Below are 19,118 nucleotides of genomic sequence, written 5' to 3'. Positions count from 1 at the left end.
TCCTTGGACTCCCAGCCTGAGTCCTGTGTCTGGGGGCCTTGCCAAGGAGACAGAACCCCCTAGTGCCCTCCCTGACTCGTGGAAGTGGCCCTTGGAGAATGGTGAGGGAATAAAGCAGGAGAGGCTGGGGAAGGAAAGGATGGTGGGTGGGTGGGAGCTGCAGAGGGTCCTTGGGAACCAGGAGGCTGAGGCTTAGGCTCCAGGAGATGCCCCCTGGTGCTCTACCTGCACCCGTCTGTGGGGCCAGCCTCTAGGCCGGCCTCCTGGGCCAGGCTGGGAAGGCAGGCGGGCTCTGGCACTGGCTGGGCACCACGGTGTGCCGGGCCGTGTGCCCCCATCTCTGTTTATCTTCCCAGTGGACCAGGTGGGAGGACTGGTGTCCCCATTTTACAGATGAGGGAAGTGAGGCTCAGAGACCTGACTGTCTCAAGGTCCTAGAGCCAGTGGGTGGGAAAGCATATTCAGAGCCCCTCCCCCCACTTGGAGCCAGAAACCCCATCATTCCCAGAGCCCCACCTGCCCCAGCTGGTGGTATATGAGTGTGTGTGTGTGTGTGTGTGTGTGTGTGTGTGAGAGAGAGAGAGAGAGAGAGAGAGAGAGAGAGAGAGAGCACTGTGTAAATTCCAGTGTGTGAGTGATGTATAAATGTGTCGGTAAGTGTATGTATGTATACATGTGAGAGCATGTATGTGTGTAAGCATGAGTACAAATGTGTCAGCGAGTGAGAGCACATGCGCACGCGCACGTGTGCGCGATGGATGTTTATTGCCCAGCCAGGTGTAATCAGACCCATTTGTGTGCATGGCCCCCTACTGCTCCCTAGAATTGTCCCCTGCTGCCTGGCCGTGGCTGACAGCTCATCTCTTTCTCCCACAGCCTCCTGTGCCCACAGGCCCTGAGGCTCCGGTGCCCACAGGCAAAGAGGGCGACTGAGTCAAACCCAGGCTGACCCCAGCCCATTTGCATTCCCCAAACGCCTGCCTGACCTGAGGTAAGAAGCCACTGTGGGCCGCAGGACAGAGTGGGGGTGGCATGGGCCATGGGGGCAGGTATGGGGTCCCCAAGGGAGAGGCCGTAGGGAGGCTGTGGAAAAGTAGTCTTTCTTGGGGTGTCCCCATCTCTCTGGCCCCACATGAAGTCAGGTCCGGGAGCTTTGATCAGGTAGTGCCACCTTCTGTTAGCCCTTGCTATGGCAGGGCTCTGTCCGCTAGCTCAGAAGCCTGGAATGTTCTTCTGAGTGACGTGGTTTCATGGACGCACTGGCTAATGGGTTCCCGTGTTGTGTGGGAGGTCACTAATGGTGAGCAGAAGGGATTGTCCTTGGTTCTGTCACATTGTTGACCAAATGCGTGCATGACTTCAGGTCAGGAGGGAGCAGGAGCGTGTGGATTGAGACCGGGTCCGAGAAACTGTCAAGAGGAGCTGGTACTGGCTCCAACATGTGGACTTTAAACGGACCTCCAAGCCAGAGTCTGCGCACAGATCCAGACACCTTCGGGGCAGGCTGAGGCTCAGTGCCAGTCGTGTGCATGTGACAAGTACTGGCAGCCAGGTGACCTTGGCTTTGTGTGAGCAGTGCGGGTGGCCACTTGGATTGTATCATGAGGAGTAGGACATTCAGAATGTGGGAGGTGATAGGCCCTCCCACTGTGTCCCAGGTGGGGTAATATGGAGAAACTACAGCAAGTGCTGAGGGGGAAGGAAGGAGCTGGGCTGCTGCTTGACCTGACTCCTGGCTTGCTTGTGACCTTGGGCGAGTGACTTCTCCCCTTTATCTGGGCCAGTCTGCTGCTGTTCTTGACAGGCTTCTGGGACCCATGAGAAAGCTGCTGAGGGACTTCGCTAAACAGAAGGAATGCTAGGGGAAGGCTGGGGGCAGCAGGCTGGACTGGACCGTTATCATTATTTTCAGAGGAAGGAGACACAGAGGCTCTGTAGGGCAGTGGGCCTCGAACCCCATCTCCTGAAGGATTAGGTGAAAGCCATGGTGTGGCTGAGGCTCAGCCAACACTGTCCTCCCACCCAGGAAGCTGGTGAGGTGTGGCAGGAAGTAGACAGCTGGATTTCCTTCCAGAAACTAGGCCTTGCTTTGAAGTCCAGTTGTCTCTGTCAAGAGATTCTTGCTAATCAGTCAGTTCTGAGTGGAATGAGCAGCTAATTAGCCCCTCTGGTTTAACCTGTAATTGCTGCTGGGAGATGGGGAGAAGGATGTGGTCAGGGTTCTCCGCAGGGCTACCAAGGGCGATGGGAGGGGTGTGAGCAGGGGCGGAAGAGAGGCCGGGCTTTGCCCCTAGCCTCGTCAGGGGCCACAGTATCCTTCTTGCTGCCCAGGGGGACGGCACTGGGCACCAGGAAGCTCAGTGGGCAGAGATACACTAAGAAATGAATTCAGGGAACTTGGAGGAGGGGAGGTCTGGGCTGAGCCTTGAAGGCTAACGGGTTCTTTTAAAATGTTCTAGTTTCCTGATTATTAAAAACAAAACAAAACAAAACAACACAACAGCACGTTCTCTATAGAAAATGTGAGTATTTGGGTGTTTTGCCTGTCAGTCTTTTACCAAATATGTATTTGTGACATAATTGGGATCAGACTGTACTTACTGTTTTCTAACCTGCCTTTTGTACTTAATACTATACCAAGCTCATTTTCCCATCATGAAATACTCTCTGTAATGTGATTTTTAATGGCAGCGTAATGTTCCAGCCTGTGTGTGGTATCTCTTGTGTAACAGTTCTGTTACATATTTTGATTGTTTCCAATGTGTGTCATTATAAATAGTGCCTGCATGAACAGGATGATGTATGTAGAGTTATGATGGGCAGACAGGGTTTAGGGGAGGGGGGGCCCAGGTGAAGCAAAGGTATAGAGGAAGGGGGCTTTGGAGTGTCTGGGGAGTGACGTGCCTAGGAGGGAGCCTCTGAGGTGTGCTGAGGGGCTGAGACCTGGCCCAGCCAAGCTCTGGAGGAAGCGAGGGCTGCCTTGCTGACTCTTGCCTCCCATGCCCGCTCCCCTGCCAACTCCTTTGGTACTCCCGTGGTAAGAGGGGAGGAGCAGGATGGCAGGGTGGGGGAAGGCCAGGCAAAGCTGAGGGTCCCAGATGCCGCAGCCCTTGACTTCTTGCTCACTGGCAGGATCAAGGGCATTTAAACCAAGCCCTTCTGTCTCTGGCGAGCCCTGCTCAGGTCTCCACCTTGCAGGAAGGGTGTACACACTGGCTCTGAACATTTATTGACTCCTGAATCAGAGAGACCCTCCTTCATCCCCGTGGTGGGCAGTGGGAGGTGACCCCTGACCCTGAAGAGCCAGGGAGGGAGGCTTGGCATGGGGTGTCACTCTTAGGAGGCTTCTCTGCCCTCTGAGTGCCCCATCCCCAGCTGGTGGCCCTATCCCCAGGACTCCCCTCCCTTGTGCACACATGTCCACCCAGCATGTGAATGAACCATGCTCAGTGGAATCACTTGTGGGCATGGCTCTGTTTCTCCCCAAAGACTGTGGGTCTCTTGGGGCCAACGTAGCCTGATTTTCCCCTTTGATCCCTTGTGATGAATACCAGGTACTGCACAAGTGCTTGCGGAAGTTGTTCGTTCTTTCAATGACTCGTTCATTGTTCATTCGACACATACTTATTGAACAGCTGCTGTGTGTCAGGCACCATTCTACATGTCCAGCATTCATGGGTGAATAAGTTAGACCAGGTCATTGTCCTCATGGCACTTAAATTCTAACAGAGTAGACAGGAAAAAACCAGATTAAGTAAATTCATCACATAAGGTTAGGAAGTAGTAAGTGCCATGGAGAGAAATAAGGCAGGACAAGAGAGCGGGCGAGCAGTGGAAGCCATTCTCTGCAGGGTGTCAGGAAAAGGCATCTCAGGTCAGGTGCCCTTGGAGCAGGGACCCGAGGAGAGGGGACAGGCCTCAGAGCTCGGACAGGCTCTGAGCTGGGTAAGAGGGGCTGAGAAAGAGGGCTTGCAGGGCCTTGAGTTAGTATGGATGGAGGTGATTTATGGCTCAGAGGCTCCTTCTCACTGTCCCATGGGGAAAAATCCAGGGTGGGGCAAGAGTAGAGGCTGGCAGGTGGCTAGGAAGTCCCAGCATCAGTCCAGAGAGAGATGGCTGGCAGGACCTGGGTGGGGGGCAGGTAGGTGTGGCTGATCATGGCAGGGTGAGGATGGGCTGCGGGCTAGGAGAGATCTAGGAGAGATCAGAGCCTGACAACAGGGTGGGTGGTGCAGTCTTTGACGGAGCAAGGGAGGGCCGGGGGACGGGTTTGGAGGGCAATGAAGAGTCCTGTTTGGAAGTGGTGTGTTTGAGATGCCAATATCCACACAGCTGCACAGACCACGGGTATGTGAGGCTGCAGCTGAGGCAGACGCTGGGGTTGGGTGTGTGAAGGAGGGAATTGTCAGCATCTGGTGAGGGGTGTTTTAAAGCTTCTGAGTCTGGACAAGGTCATGAGTCTGGGCCTCACTGCTTAGGGTGAATCCAGCCCCTGGAGGCTCCCTGCCCATGGGGGTGCCTTGCAGCTGGCTTTACCAGCCCAGAGAAACTGCATCCAGCCACCCTCCCAGCTGCTCCTCCCAATGGCCTAATGGTCAGCACTGTCATTTTGTAACATTCTTCAGGGCTGCTGTGGGCAGGAAATGGGGTGCGGGCCCAGGCCTCTCCCCCTTTCCCTGCAGAGGAGCGTCATCCGGTGAGTCTGGAGCAGCCCAGGCCCCTGGGAGCCCTACTGGTGGTCATTGCTGCAGGCCTGCCTTCATGCCATGCGCAGGGGCTCCTTGCTGTCTGCGGTGGAGCTCCAGACTCCTCCTCCTGGGTATTCAGGGCCGTTCTTCATGATTTGGTTCCTGTCTTCCTTCTTTCCAACAAGTGACCCTTGTCCTCCGTCCCTGCACACACGAGGTTGGGTCTTCCCTTCCCTTCCCTCCATCTAGAAAACTTTTCTCATCACTAGCCAAACCCCGCCCTTTCCAGAATGCCTCCCCCGCTCTCATACCCACTTTGGCCCCTTTGAATGGCTGTCGTTACCTTTCATCTAGTGAGCTACCCTGTCATTTTACTGTCGTCATCCCTACTTTGTCTTAACCTTTGCTCTCCTCACCATCTCCTGCCTGTCTCCTGCCTGAGTGCTGCCCCTGCCCTCCACTGTCGAAGCTCTTCCCAAACGGAATCCGGCTCAAGCCCTGGAGCTCTCCGGGCTGGGGTCCCAAGCCTGGCTCTGCATCAGGACTACCCAGGGATGTTATTAAAGGGGGATCCTCAGGGGCCCGCAAGGACCTTCTGACCCAGAGTCACTGGGGGAACCCAGGAATCTGAATGGCTTACAAGCACCACAGTCACTCCTGATGGTTAGCCGGGTTGGGATGCCCCAACCCAGACTCAGACTGGGCGAGTGCAGGTGTCCCTGAGAGTCTGCCCTCTGACCTTTATGTACACTCCGGCAGGGATGGGGACCTCACTCTCTCCAGGCCAGCCCAGGCCTTGGAGCAGCTCTGATGTGGATGGAGCTCTTCCCTGTGCTGACTGAACTCAACCTGCCCCCCTCCTCCCCCACCGAAGCCTCTCTGGAGGGGTCTGGGCTCCACATGGGGCAGGGGCCGCGTTTGGCACTCAGAAGCTCTCCTTTCCTACTCGCAGGGCGCTGGGGGGACTACCATGAGGTGGGGACTCGGGTGATGTCTGTGGCTTGATAGGGGAGTCACCTTCTACCACGTCTGCCTGCCTGGAGCAGCTCCCCCAGTGTTGAGGCCCCGGTTGCAGTCACACCTCCAGCCCTCTGTGCCTCTCCGCTGACATCCCCCAGGTCTCTGTGCCTCTCTGCTGACCTAGTGGCCACCATGGGTGTTTTGAGAGCGTGTCCCATTCCTCATCTTATATCATCTTTATCACAGCCGTGTGGAAGGTGGATGCTGGTATGCCATCTGTCCTAATGAGTACTCATTTAGTGCCTATGCTGTGCTGAGCGGTGTGCTGGGGATGATGGCAACAAGCCAGGATTTAGAGAAGGGTGGGGGCTCATCTGGTGCCACCCAGCTGCTGAGGGCCCGAGTTAGCACAAAAGCCCAGGGGTGTGGGTGTCGCAGTGTGCTAGGTCTGGTGGACAAAGGATGGGGGTGCTTAAACAGACACTTGTCTCACAGCTCTAGAGGCTGGAAGTCGGAAATCACCGTGTCGGCAGGGCTCTGAGGGCAGGGGCTCTCTGTGACTTGTAGATGGCTGCCTTTCCCGTGTCTTGCCCTATCGTCTTCCTTCCGTGTGGGTCAGTGTCCAGATTTCCCTTTCTTTTAAGGACACAAAGCCATATGAGATTAAGGGCCCACCCTACTCTGCTATGAGCTCATGCTAATTAATTAATTACATCTGCAATGACCCAGTTTCCAGATAAGCTCATTTTGAGGCATTGGGGTTTAGAAGTTCAACATGTCAATTTGGGGGGACGCAACTCAACTCATAACAGTGTGCAAGTAGCCTAGGATTTCCACAGCAATGACCTGTCCCACAGTGGACCAGGCAGCCTGCGTGGTGGTGAGCATCTCATGCTGTGAGGGGTGCGAGGGGAGTGTCAAGGCTGCCCTGAGCCATCAGGGATACAGAGAGGAGATTCCGACATCAGGACCAGGACCTGGGCTTCTCGGAGGTTTGTTTCAGCTTAGCATATTAATGGGGGCCTAGGAACATGGCTCCTGGCGTGGGCCCCCCACAAGCCAGTCCCTGTGCACTCTGGGTGCAAGTCGGGGCTGGGACTCCCTGGCTGCTGCACCCCCTGGCTGGGTGAGCTCAGGCAGTTGTTTTCCCTGCTGGGCCTCAGTCTACCTGACTGAATTGTCACAGGCTTGTTTTTGTCATAGGCCTCTAGTGAGGCTTGAAGGAGAGAGTGAATAGGAAGCTGCTTTGCTTTTGTTCATTTTCTTTTTCTTTTTTTTTTTTTTTAATTTTTTAACGTTTATTTTACTTTTGAGAGAGAGAGAGCGAGAGAGAGAAAGAGAGAGACAGAGTGTGAGTGGGGAAGGGTCAAAGAGAGAGGGAGACACGGGGATCTGAAGCAGGCTCCAGGCTCCAAGGTGTCAGCACAGAGCCTGACATGGGGCTTGAACCCACGGACCGTGAGATCATGACCTGAGCTGAAATTGGTGCTTAACTGACTGAGCCACCCAGGCGACCCTCTTCTGTTCATTTTTATTTGTTGACTCTGTAGGTGTTATATTAAGTGTGACTGTTTGCTAGGCCCTGTGCTGTCCCGGGGACACAGAGATGAGATGGTCATAGTCCCGGCCCTCAAGGAGCACACAAGACATGGTGGGGGGCAGGCGGGTGAAAATTAAGCCCCCTGTGGAGTCAGACTGCCTGGGATCCCAGTCCCAGGTCTGCCTCTCGCCGCTGAAATTATGAATTCAGTCTGGTTACTTAAGTAAACAGGGCCTCAGTCTTTTCATTGGTAAATTGGGAACAATAGTAGCACCCGCCTTGTGTGAATTAGTAGGTTGGTGCACATAAGGGCTTAGAGCAGTGTCTGGCACATAGTAAATGCTCAATAAACACAATTCTAAGTCATCAGTACAGGACAGTGTGATAGAGGGTGGTAGAGGGGCTTATGGGGAGCTATGCATTGTTAGGCTCTGGGAACCCAACAGATGTGGCCCCTTGCTTGTGTGGGTGCCCTATCATCCTGTTAACCCTTTAGCCCTTTGCCACCTTTTGCTCTGAGTGTGGGATGGTGAGAGGAGAGGGATGTGGGGCAGGTGGGCCCAAAGGGAGAGGTTCGAGGCCTTCTTACAGTCACAGATGGGGGTCCGGAGGGCCTGTGCGGCAGCTGCTGCCACTCCTGCCTCTGCCTCTGGGGTGCTCTGCAGTCATGGAAGGGGTCCTGGGGTGCTTGGCTTTTGTTAGCCTTTGTGTTTAGTCCACGGGTTTCGTTTCGGGGAGAGAAGATGGTGGGGAAGCCAAATTAAAATTCCGCTTCAAGAAGTGAACAACTTCCCAATTAAAGGATTCTTATTTGTGAGATGCCTTGGAGGCCTTTTCAATCAAGAGGCTCTTCTGAGTAAGAAAAGGGCTTGAGCTGGGGTTGGAGAGGCGGGGCGGAGCCTGAGCTGCAGCCAGTGGGGTGGGGGATGCGGAAGATGCCCAGCCTTGGGAACCATGGCTCTGTGTGATGGGTGCGGTAAAGCTGTAGCTCTTTTTTGCTCGCCAGCGGGGGGTGGGGGCTGGCATCGAGAGGGTAGAGAAGGGGGAACAGTCCCCACTCAAACCCCCTCAGCCCTTAAGCCCTCTCTGGCCCCAGCCTGCATGCACCAGTGCCCTCCACCAGGACCCTTCTCTCTTTCTCAGCCGGCCCTGTGCTCTTGCACTCAGGCCAGATGGAGCTGGGAGGAGGCTTGGGCGGGGTGTGTGTGTGTGTATGACAGTCTGTAATGGTGGAGGTGGCCTGGACCTTGTGCTTAGGGGCAGCCAGAAGGGGGGCAGCATCCTCTTGGCCTCTGAGATTGGTTCCCTGGTGCCTATGTCATGCCTGTTACCCTGATGCAGGCCCTCCTGGTGACATTGTGGCTCTGGTGCTGTCTGGTGGGTGTGGCCACCTGCCTTTCGGCCTGGCACCCCACCCCTCACTAGCCAGCTGGTCTCCTGGGAGGCTGGATCTGCCCTGGTTTAGGCTGAGTATCTGCTGGGTGTCCCAGGAGGGACACATCCTCAGATTCTGCGAGAGTAAGCCAGCCTGGCTCAGCTATTGCCTGAACCCTACTTACAGATGAGGAGCAGAGGCTCAGTGAAGTGCGGTGACCCCCTCAACACAGAGAGGGCTTCTTGCTGAAAGGGGCTTCTCTTCCTCTGTCCCCTGAGGCCTTCCAGGTCACTAAACAGAAAGGAGCTGGAGGGGACATTGGCCAAAGCCCTCCCCTCGGTGGACAGGCCGGGCCTTTAGCTCAAGCCCCACAGGGTCTGCCCCCAGGAGTTGCCAAGGTCATTTGAGGAGACCTGCCACGGATGGCTCCGCCATCCAGGTGATGTGGAGGGTGGCGGGAGTGTTTTCAGCCCACACCTGCCATCCCCCTCCCCTAGCATGTCCTACTTTCTGGGAGCCACTGCAGCGAGGCTGTCTGTGTAAATACCCAGAACTGGGAGAGCCGGGCCCCTCTGAAAGGTCAACAGACCATGTAGTTGCTCCCCAGAGCCAGTAATTGGGAGAGCATGATGTACTGGTTGGGGACAGAGAGGGGGCCATCCAGTAGCCAGGGAGAGGGTGGGCCATCGGGGAGGATGGGGTGGATGCTCCAGACCTCAGGGGGGGTTGTCCTGCTCAGGCACTCTGACCAGGCTGGGAGCTGGCTAAGTTCCAGCCCTGCCACTTACTGTGTGTTCTTTTTTTTTTTTTTTTTAAGTATTTATTTATTTTGGGGAGAGCACAAGCAAGGAAGGGGCAGAGAGAGGGGAACAGAAGATCTAAAGTGGGTTCTGCTGACAGGCTGACGGCAGTGAACCCGATGCAGGGCTCAAACTCACAAACCGCGAGATCATGACCCAAGCAGAAGTCAGATGTCAAACCGACCGAGCCACTCAGGTGCCCCCAGCCTGTGTGTTCTTGAGCAAGTGACTTGCCTCTCTGGACCTCAGTTTCCTCCTGGGTGGCACAGATAACAGTGGAGCTGAGGTGGTAAGGGTCACAGAGGATAGTGTGTGTGATGTGGAGGGCTGGTGGGCCGTGTGTGTGGAATGTGGGTTTGTGGACTGTGTCTTAACACCATTTGGTGGGACTGGTCCCTGTTCCAGCCCTGCCTCTTGGGAGGGGCTTCACTTCTCTTAACCTCACTTTCTCCATCTGCATAATAGGCATATGATACCTTTCTTGCAGGGGTCTGTACTCCATCATTGGGTGTCCTCTTTGACCTTCCCCCGACTCATTTAATGAGCCCATTCTTCCTGAGTACCTGGTGGGGTTTGCCTGGGCTTGGTCGCCACAAAATGAGTAGGTGACATGGTCCCAGCTTTTAGTTAGCAATGTGAAGTTAGAGAGCCAGAGGAGATATGCTGTGAGGCCCCAGGAAAGGGAGATAGGAGCTGGAGATGTCAGGGAGGGCTTCCTGGAAGAGGCCAGACCTTAGTGTTCAGGAGGAATTGGGAAACAGGTGGGGCAGGGAGGAGTATACAGAGGGCAGGAGAGCAAGCGCAGGGCAGCTTGTGAGCTCCTGAGAGCAGGCAGTGGGAGGGGGTATAGGTCAAAGCCCAGAGAGGTCCCAGCCCTGGAGCCCTGATGGGGGTAGGGGAGTTGGGAGGGGGACAGCTGTGTCCAGACATAGGACAGGGGGACAACAAACATGCGGCCTCTATCCCAGCACGGAGCTTGGCACAGGGCCTGTGGGGAGGGTGGGATTCAGTGTAGGGTCCGTGCACAGACAGGAGTCCCCAGGCTGCAGGGGCTTAGGTGGGAGGTTTGAAAGCCTTGTGTGAGGCCTAGGAAGGGGCTGGTGGCAGCTTCCCAGAATGTCAGGGTAGGCCTGTGGGGAAGCTCTACCTGGAGCTGGGGGTCAGCGTGAGAGCAGTATCTAGCCACGATTCAGGGACCAGGAGGTCTGGATTCTCGAGGCCAAGAGACCAAGGAATGGAGAAATAGGAGGGTCTCTGGCAGGCTGCGAGGGCTGGAAAACTCACCTTTATTGAGCACCCACTGTGTGCCAGGTTGAGTCAGACTTGCTCTGAACTTGGGCTTGCACAACAGCCCATAGAGGGGGCTGGCACTTAGCCTCATCCTAAGGTGTTGGAAACTAGGCTCAGATTGGCTAGTGACTCACCTGCCTGGGTCATATTTCAAATCTGAACTCCAAACTTCTTGCCTTTTCAATGGCCCCACAGTACTCCCCAGGGCTGTGGTTTTTAGAGGCGATGACTTCAGACTTCCCTGGGTAAGCTCAGTAAAGGGACATCCAAATATGCGGTCTCCTTGGTTTTATCTCTCTTGGCGGGGCTCAGAGGTTGAGGGTGTGCCCAATGTCACACAGCACTGGGGGCTGCAGTGCCTGGCTCCCTGGAGAGGAGATGTGTGCCCCTCACCTCTGTGGAGTGTGGTGGCCCCTGCCAGGCCCCACCAGGTCTATGGACAGAGGAGTCTTTCCATCCACGAGCCAACTCAGGTCTCTTAGTCACTGAGGGAGGCTTTAAAATCTCAGCCCCAAATTAAAACCTATGAGTGCTTCAAAACAATGAAAAATTTCCCTAATAAAAGAGGAGGCACACTCAGGCATGTCCTAAATGAATGGAGTGACTTCCGGGATTAATCCAGGATGTATGGGAGGGCGCCCAGCCGGGAAAAGCGTGCGATGGAGATTGTAACAAATTGTTTGCTCTCAAGAGGAATAATTCTTAATGTGCACTGGCCGCAAGCGGAAGGCACCTTGGCCGCTGGCAGCCACAGTCCCTCATTAGCTGGCCCTGAGCAGGGTCTCCGCTAGGGCGGCCTTACCTCTAGGCCTCTGGGCCTTCAGTGATGACCTTCCAACCCCATAAGCCAGTTGAGTGGGAGTGAGTGGGCCCCAAATCTGTCCTTAGAGCGCCTGCCCCAGGGCCTTTAGAATCCTGCTTTCTCTCCGGGCTCTGTGCCCTTGGCTAGGTGGGAGGGGCGGTGCTTGCTGAACAGTATTTCCTCCTCCCCTGCTGTGTGCAGGCTCTTCCTCTAGGACCTTCTGAGACTCAGGCCTGCCCATTCCTCCACCTCGGATCACTCTGGGCATCTCTGCACAGACGTGTCTCAGTTTACCTGTCTCAGCTTGGGCAAGTGCTTCCTCCCCAGCTCCCTGGTCTCAGGCACAGGAGGAGGTGGGGGCAGCACAGTTCTCCCCAGCCAGCCCTCCAGCCTCTTCCTTAGTCTTAGTGCTGAACCTGGGGAAAAGAGGCTAAGCCAGTTCTCACTGTGGAACACCACCTCTAAGGTGTGAATGCTGGAGAAAGGCCTCCTGTGGCTCACTTCCCACCCCCAGCTGGGGTGTGGCCCGCACAGAGACAAGAGCACCAGTTTCTGAGTGAGACAAGCCTGAAATTTGGGCCCTAGCTCTCCACTCTCCAACTGTGGCACCCAGGCACCCACGGTCTTTCCCAGCTTCCTCGTCTTTAAGATGGGAATCTTTTTACCCTCACCATCGGCTCACAGTTCTGAGAGCACGATCTCATTCAGCCACACAACAGTCCTAGGGAGTGGGTCCTGTTATCATCCCCACTATGCATTTGAGGAAACTGAGGCTCAGAGAGGTCAAGTGAGTTGCACGGAGTAAGGTTGGACCACGACTCAGACCTGGGTCTCTGAGTCCCTGTCACTGCTTCATAAAGTTGTTTAGAGAAAGGGGCCCAGATCTTGGGTGCTGCTCTGTAGACCTCGTCTCCACCTGCTCCCTTTCCTCTGCTGAAGAGGTGCTGAGGCCCTTCAGAGGTTGAGGCAGGAGACACTGGGCACAGGGAGCCCCGGCCCCCTTCTGGCCAACCCCCTCTGGCGTACAACTGACCTGTCCTTTTATGCATCCATTCACTTATCAAGCGTTTACGAAACACCTACTAAATGCCAGGTGCTGTTCCAGGTCCTGGGGAAATAGCACGTAGAACGTTACACACACTGATTCTGCTTTCAGGTGGTTTCTATTCTTGTGAGAGTGAGTGAGCCAGACCACGAATAATTCAGATAACGTCAGATGGCGATGAGATTGGGAGGGAAGGAAACAGGACGATGAAATAGGGAATGGCTGGGGTAGGCTGGGTGGCTTTGGAGCAGGAGGCATCCAGGCAAAGCCTTTCTGAAGAGGTAGTACCGAAGCCAGGACCTCATGTCTGAGAAGAAATGGCATTCCAGGCGGGCTGAACTAGGCAGAGGCCTGGTGGTGGGAAGGAGCTGGGTGTGTTTGAAAACCAGGAGGAAGATAGCATGGCTGGCAGTGGGGAATGAGGGAGAGAGGGAGGAGGAGGGGGGGAAATGGGAGGGGGTGCTCAGAGGCCCTACTGAGGAGCAGGTTTTATTCAGAGTACAGTGGGAAGCTCTGGAGAGTGCTAAGCAGGAGAGTGACAGGATCTGATTTGTGCTTTTCAAATCTGGCCACCGTGGGGAGAGAATGGATTAGAGTCGGTGGCAGGGAAAGCAGGGAGCCTGGGGGAGGCAGGTGCAGGGTCTGGAGGAGAGCCGTGGGGTCATAGCTGGGGGTGGCTGCTGGACCGTCCCAGTATTGGGACCTACTGCACGTCTGTAGATGCTCTCAGAACGGCTTCTCACGGCTCATCACACTTCTTCCAAGGTCAAAGGCTTTGCTCTATACACTGGGTCATCTCATTGCCAAGTCTGTTTTTCAGATGAGGAAATTGAGAGGCTCACCTCAGTCCCACACACGGCCTTCCTGCAGACGTCCAGCATTGACAGGAGGGTGGCAGGGAAACTTGGGGATCCCGGCACCATCTCCCGCTGATGCCTGGTGTGTGTGTGTGCGTGCACGCACGTGCGCGCCCACGAGCATGCGCGAGCGTCAGGCCCATTAACAAACAGAGAAATAAATTAACAAGTATTCAACCCACCAAATGTTCCTTCTGTTCTGTATAATAGAGCATGGGAACATAATTTTCCCCTGGAGCAAATTGCTACAGCTGAACCTGCTCCTCATTTTCCTCCAAAAACTGCTTAAAATTCTGGAATGCTTGTTGATTTTCGGGTCCTCTCCCTTTCTGCCTCCTGTCTGCACCCCCCAGGCTGCTTCCCTCTGCCTTCCCCATGCAGGGCCTCAGAGGAGCCAGATTGCCACAGAATAAGAGGCCCCACCCTACTGACAGGAGGAACCCGGGGAGCAGCAGCTCAGGCCAGGGGCACAGAGGGTGAGGGACGTTGGGTGTGCTGAACTTGAATGAAATGCCCAGGGCTGGCAGAAGGACCAGTTGCTTCCTATTGCGCCCTGCCGTAGACATGCTGTGCAACCTTGGGCGCGTCACTGTCCTTTCTGGGCTTTATTTTCCAAAACACACCTGCTGTTCCAAATGAGCACACCTTGTGGTATACTGAGCGCTCTGAAAATTGAACCACCTCCTTCTGAGGATGCCATGTTCAGGGAGTGGGATGCTCCCCTTACCTATTCCCGGGCCCTCCTGTGGAGCCTTTGGAATCAGAGACTCTTGCCCTGCTTCTGAAACCCTCTAGGGCGTTTTTAATTTTCTTAAAGCAAATTAATTTTAATCCACTTTAATTAAACGTGTCTTATAAAAGTGTGTATTTATTTACAGACCTTCTCTTTCTCTGCATAGCCTAACCATTTCTGTCACTCAGAGCCCACTCCAGGTCTCCATTTGCAGGCAGCCCCCTTAGGGGTGAGAACCTGGGATCAGGGGAGGCCCCTGCATGCTGAATCCTGGCTGGCTTGGGTCAGGCTGAGTTACCTTTCATGGTGGCAGAAAGGGAAGTGGGGATCCTGTGCCCGGGAGCCACAAAATTCCAACCTCCTACCCCTAGCTCGAAGAGTCTGGCTATACTTTGTGGAAGATGCAAAGATCCATCAATCCCACATCTGTCTCTGTGACCCTCAGCAGAGGAGTTAAACTCCAAAGAAACTGCCGAGGCTTCTCCGGTCTGGTGAAGGATGAGCCTTGTCTGGAGTCCACAGCTCTAGCTGGCCAGACTCTGGCCTGTCTCTGAGCCATAGGACAGCCCCAGACTGTGTCTCCTCCAGGAAGCTCCCCTTGACTTCACCATTGTCTTAGCCTGCTTGGTTGCTATAACAAAGTACCATAGACTGGGTGGCTTGAAATTAATTTTGTCACAGCTCTGGAGGCTGGAGGCCTGAGATCAGGGTGCCAGCATGGTTAGGTTCTGGTGAGCGCTCTCCCTGGCTTGCGGATGGCCGCCTTGTTGTGTGCTCAGACAATAGAGAGAGACAAAGAGGTATTTCTGCTGTCTCTCTTTTTTTCATGTTTATTTATTTTTGAGAGAGAGAGTACGAGCAGGGGAGGGGCAGAGAGAGAGAGAGGGAGACACAGAGCATGAAGCAGGCTCTGAGTGGTTAGCACAGAGCTTTATGTGGAACTTGAACCCACGAACCATGAGATCGTGACCTGAGCCGAAGTTGGGCATTTAACCAACTGAGCCACCCAGGCGCCCCGTGCCATCTCCCTTTATAAGGGTGCTAATCCTATGAAATTAGGGCTTCACTCTTACGACCTCATATAAGTTTGATTATTTCCTTACTGCAAATATAGTCACGTTGGGGGGTTAGGGATTCAGCATATGAAATTTTGGGGGAAAAATTCAGTCCCTGAGGCCATCCCTGCACTCCTGTCTCCTGGCTACCGTGGAGCTGCACAGTCTAGCATTTGTTGTAAATTGTTGGCTTTAATTTTCTCCAAGGTCTCCTCCCAGTACAGTCTCCCAGTACAGTCCTGGGAATACTGGAGGGGTCCAAAATGGCACTGTGGCTTGAGCTGCTTCCTGGCTGAGGCTATGATGAGTGGTGAGTGGTACTCTACCCCACCCTCTCCCCATGTTGGTTGTCTGAGGTAGGGGAGCCTCCAGACAGCCTCACCTGCCATGTCCTTTGTTTCAGTGGCCCACCATTGTTCTCAGTGAAAGTTTAATCCCCCCTGGCATGCTTTCCAAGGCCCTTTGACCCTAGCCCCTGCTTCACCCCTTTAGTCTGTTTCCTGTCCTCTCCCTTGTCCCCAAACATGTCTTATTCATTTGTTTCCTGTTTTTGTAGCTGCTGTTCCTCTTGCTAAGTGTGAAGTATCTCCTCATCCGGTCAGTAAACTCCTAGTTATCCTGCAAAGCCCTCCCAAGCACAGCCTGCCCTGATCCCCTAGGCCGAGTTGGTCTCTCCCTCCTCTGAACACCCATGACACTCTGGGCTAACCTGCCACACTGTGCTTAACACCCTGGATGGTCCTTGTCAGGGGTTGTGTCTGGTTAACCGCTGGGTCCCAGTACCTCCTCGGTGCCTGGCTCCATAATTGTCTGTGGAGTGAATGAATGAATATTTATTGAGCACCTACTAGTCGTGGGAGGCTGGACCTCAGAGGCTGTCATCATGGAGCTTACACTCAACAAGATGCATAAGCAACATATGTGTGGAGTTAGTGATAATGTCAAGTAGAAAAAGATAAATCAGGGAAGGAGGGAGAGGAAATGTGAGGGGTGGGGGTGCCCCCGTTGAGAAGGTGACTTTTAGGTAAAGACCTGAAGGAGGTAAGGGAGCCACGTGGATACCTGGGGAGAGTGTTCAAGGCCAAGGGAACAAGTACCCCCAGGTGGGAGCATGCCTGACTTGTGTGCAGAGCAGGGGGGAGGCCGTAGTGGCAGGGGAAAGGGGAAGGGGAGAGGGGGGTGGGAATTGTTACCAGAAAGCAAACGGGGCTGGAACTTGCAGACTGTTGTAAGAACTTAGGCTTTAGCTCTGAGTGAGACAGGGGTCACTGTCTCATTTTTGATAGAGTGACATCTGTGACTTGGGTTTTCAGAGTCCCTCTGGCTGCTGTGTTGACACCGTGGGAGGTGGGTGTCCAAGGAGGAGGCTATCGCAGTAATCCAGGAGGGAGGGATGGTGGCTTGGACCAGGACTGTGGCTGTGGGGATGGTGAGAAGTGCTCCGATTCCGGAGAGACTTTGAAGGTAAAGCCAACAAGACTTGCTGGTGGTGGGTCACCTGTGGGGGTGAGGGAAAGAGGGAACTCAGGGCTGACCCCACGGTTTTGGGGCTGGCTAGCTGGGGGATTCTACTCCCTGGATCAGAATCAGGCTTAGGGTGAAATGAGGCACTCAGCTGTGATCAGGGAAGTTTGATGCACCTGTAAGCCATCTAGGAGGGGTGTTGAGTAGGTAGTTGGTGACTGTGGCAGGCTAAATAATTCCTCCAAACAAGTCAGTGTCCGAATCCTCGAAACCAGTACAAATTCCCTTATATGGAAAAAGTCTCTGCAGATGTGACTAAGTTAAGGCTCTGGCGATGGGAAGATTATTCTGGATTGTCGCAACCATTCGTGTCCTTATAAGGGGAGGCAGAAGGAGACTGACTACAGAGAGGAGAAGGCCGTGTGACCACAGGGGCAGAGGTTGGTGTGATGTGGCCACAAGCCAAGGAGTCCTGACAGTCACCAGAAACTGGAGGAAGCAAGGACTGGATTCTCCTCTAGGGCTTCTGAAGGGTACAGGCTCTGGCTGACAGCTTGATTTGGGCCCACTGGAACCAATTTTGGAGTGGTGGCCTCCAGACCCGTGAGAGAATACGCTCCCGTGTTTTAAGTCACCCAGCCTATGGCAGTTTGTTCTGGCCGCCCTAGAAACTGGTACAGGTGTAACCGGCCTGGAGAGAGGGTGAGTGATGTGCCCTCAGTGTCCCGGCCCAGGAAGAGAGGGGTGCGTGCCCTCCTGCGGGCTGTGGGGTCAGAATGCCCACACCAGTGGCATCACACCTCCACCAGGAGGGTGGCAACGCTGGTGGTAACCGTGCCTCTGCGTCCTGCCCGCCCCGTGCCAGTGGTGCACTCGGTGCTGACTCAATCAGCGGGCGGGGGCGGGCGGGGTGGTTGGGTGGTTGGGAGGCTGCAGCCAACACCTGCCGTGGATCAGGGCCAGCGCCTGGGCTTCTTGCCTCTACTGTTATCTCAGTGGTGAGGGACATCTCTGCAGGGTGGGCTCTGAGGAAGGGGCTGAGTCTCCCTGGGGAGTTGTGGGGTGGGGGCGGGGGGTGGGCCAGCCTCACCCGGCCAGGCTAGAAGGCAGCTCTGAGCAGAGCCCTTAAAAACTGGGCTCTGAGACCAGCCTGCTTGGCTTTGAATCCTGGATCCTCTACCCACGAGCTGGGTGGCCTTGGCTGTGCCTCAGTGTCCCGTCTGGACATTGGGTGTATTAGTAGTGCTGACCTCTTAAGTTATTACATGTAAACGTATAAAATGCTTAGAACATGTCAGGTTTTAATCCTTAGGCCTGGGGGTGGGGGCAGGGCTGTGGTAGAGGAGCTTTACGGTCCATGGTTTTGGGTTTGAATCCCAGCTCCCTCATGGACCAGTTGTGCGACCTTAGAGGCTCTGTTTTCTCTTAATGCTGGCTGCCTGCAGGGCCATTGGGAGAAGGACTTGGTGGCTGATATGTAATGGGCCTGTTATGTTGGGCTCCCAAGTTGGGGGCTCAGCCAGGGTTGGCTCCCATCCCTCCTTCTCAGCTAATTCCTGGGCAGGTGAACCATCCCCCAGCCCACCTGCACTGTGAGCAGATTCTCTCTTAGGGCAGCAAGGGGTGCACGGTCGAGGGGGGGGGGGGCAGGGACTCTGCAGTGGCCCTGGGTGTGGCAGGAGCATGGCCAGGGCAGCCAGAGTAAAGCCTTAATGCATCCATTAACTTGCTGTGACTGTGTGTTTGTGATTCAGCGGCCTCAGCAGCAGCAATGTATTCAGGCCCTGTTAGAATCTGCAGGGAAGACATGTGGTGATATTTACAGCCCAAATCTCTGTCCTCATAAAGGGAGGCGGTGGTAGGGGTTGGGAGGGGGAGGGAGGGGCTGGACTTTCTGATAATGTCATAAATGGAGTCTGTCTCCCTGGAAACGGCAGTGGCGGTGGCGGCCACAGGCTGACAGATGCGCACGCCGTAATATGGGCCCATGGTGGTAGTGGCGGGGACGTTGGGAGGGATGGATGGGCTGTAACTCACCAAGCCCGGGGCTTGGGGACAGCCGGCTACAATGAGAGCATGGTGGGGATGCCGATAGAGGGATGGGGGCTTGGAAGTGGGTATCTGGGGGACCCTGGGGTGCCTGCTGCTGGCCAGGGTCTGGGGGAGACCCTCCTGCCTCTGGCCTCTGGCCCAAGGCCAACCTCAGAGATAAGCCAAGCTGTTAGGGAGACATTGTCAGAGTTACAGGCCTTCCCCAACTCTCTAGTGATGGGCACACGGGACCCACCTGTACAGTGTTGTTCTAGGCCTAGAGAGGCACGGACATAGGGTGGAGTGCCGGAGAACCTTGGTTCAGGCTATGGGAGGCTGTATCACAAGGAGCAGCAAATCTTGTGTGAGAGAGTTGATGACTAGAAGGCCCAGACATGCCTGGAATGCTCAGCCCTGTCCATGGCTGAGTGTGTTGGGTCCACACGGCCAGAGCCCCTGGGACCAGGGCTTTACCCAA

At 55.0% G+C, this 19,118-nt stretch overlaps 1 protein-coding gene across 3 annotated transcripts in view; it reads left to right on the top strand.

The window, feature by feature from the left end:
• The window catches only part of LINGO1 (leucine rich repeat and Ig domain containing 1), a 195,239-nt gene that overhangs the window by 20,985 nt on the left and 155,136 nt on the right, over positions 1-19,118 (top strand). For 2 of the 3 annotated variants that reach the window (XM_060617978.3, XM_060617977.3), the window contains exon 2: positions 877-991. The exons of the other annotated variant lie outside the window; for it this stretch is intronic. The gene's annotated coding sequence lies outside the window, so the exon portion shown is untranslated. The remainder of the gene's footprint in view (positions 1-876; positions 992-19,118) is intronic. 3 annotated transcript variants of the gene reach the window in all.

Source organism: Panthera onca, chromosome B3 (assembly GCF_046562875.1).
Source record: "Panthera onca isolate mPanOnc1 chromosome B3, mPanOnc1 haplotype 2, whole genome shotgun sequence".
Classification (NCBI taxonomy): domain Eukaryota; kingdom Metazoa; phylum Chordata; class Mammalia; order Carnivora; family Felidae; genus Panthera; species Panthera onca.
This window is presented reverse-complemented; position numbering and strand designations above follow the sequence as displayed.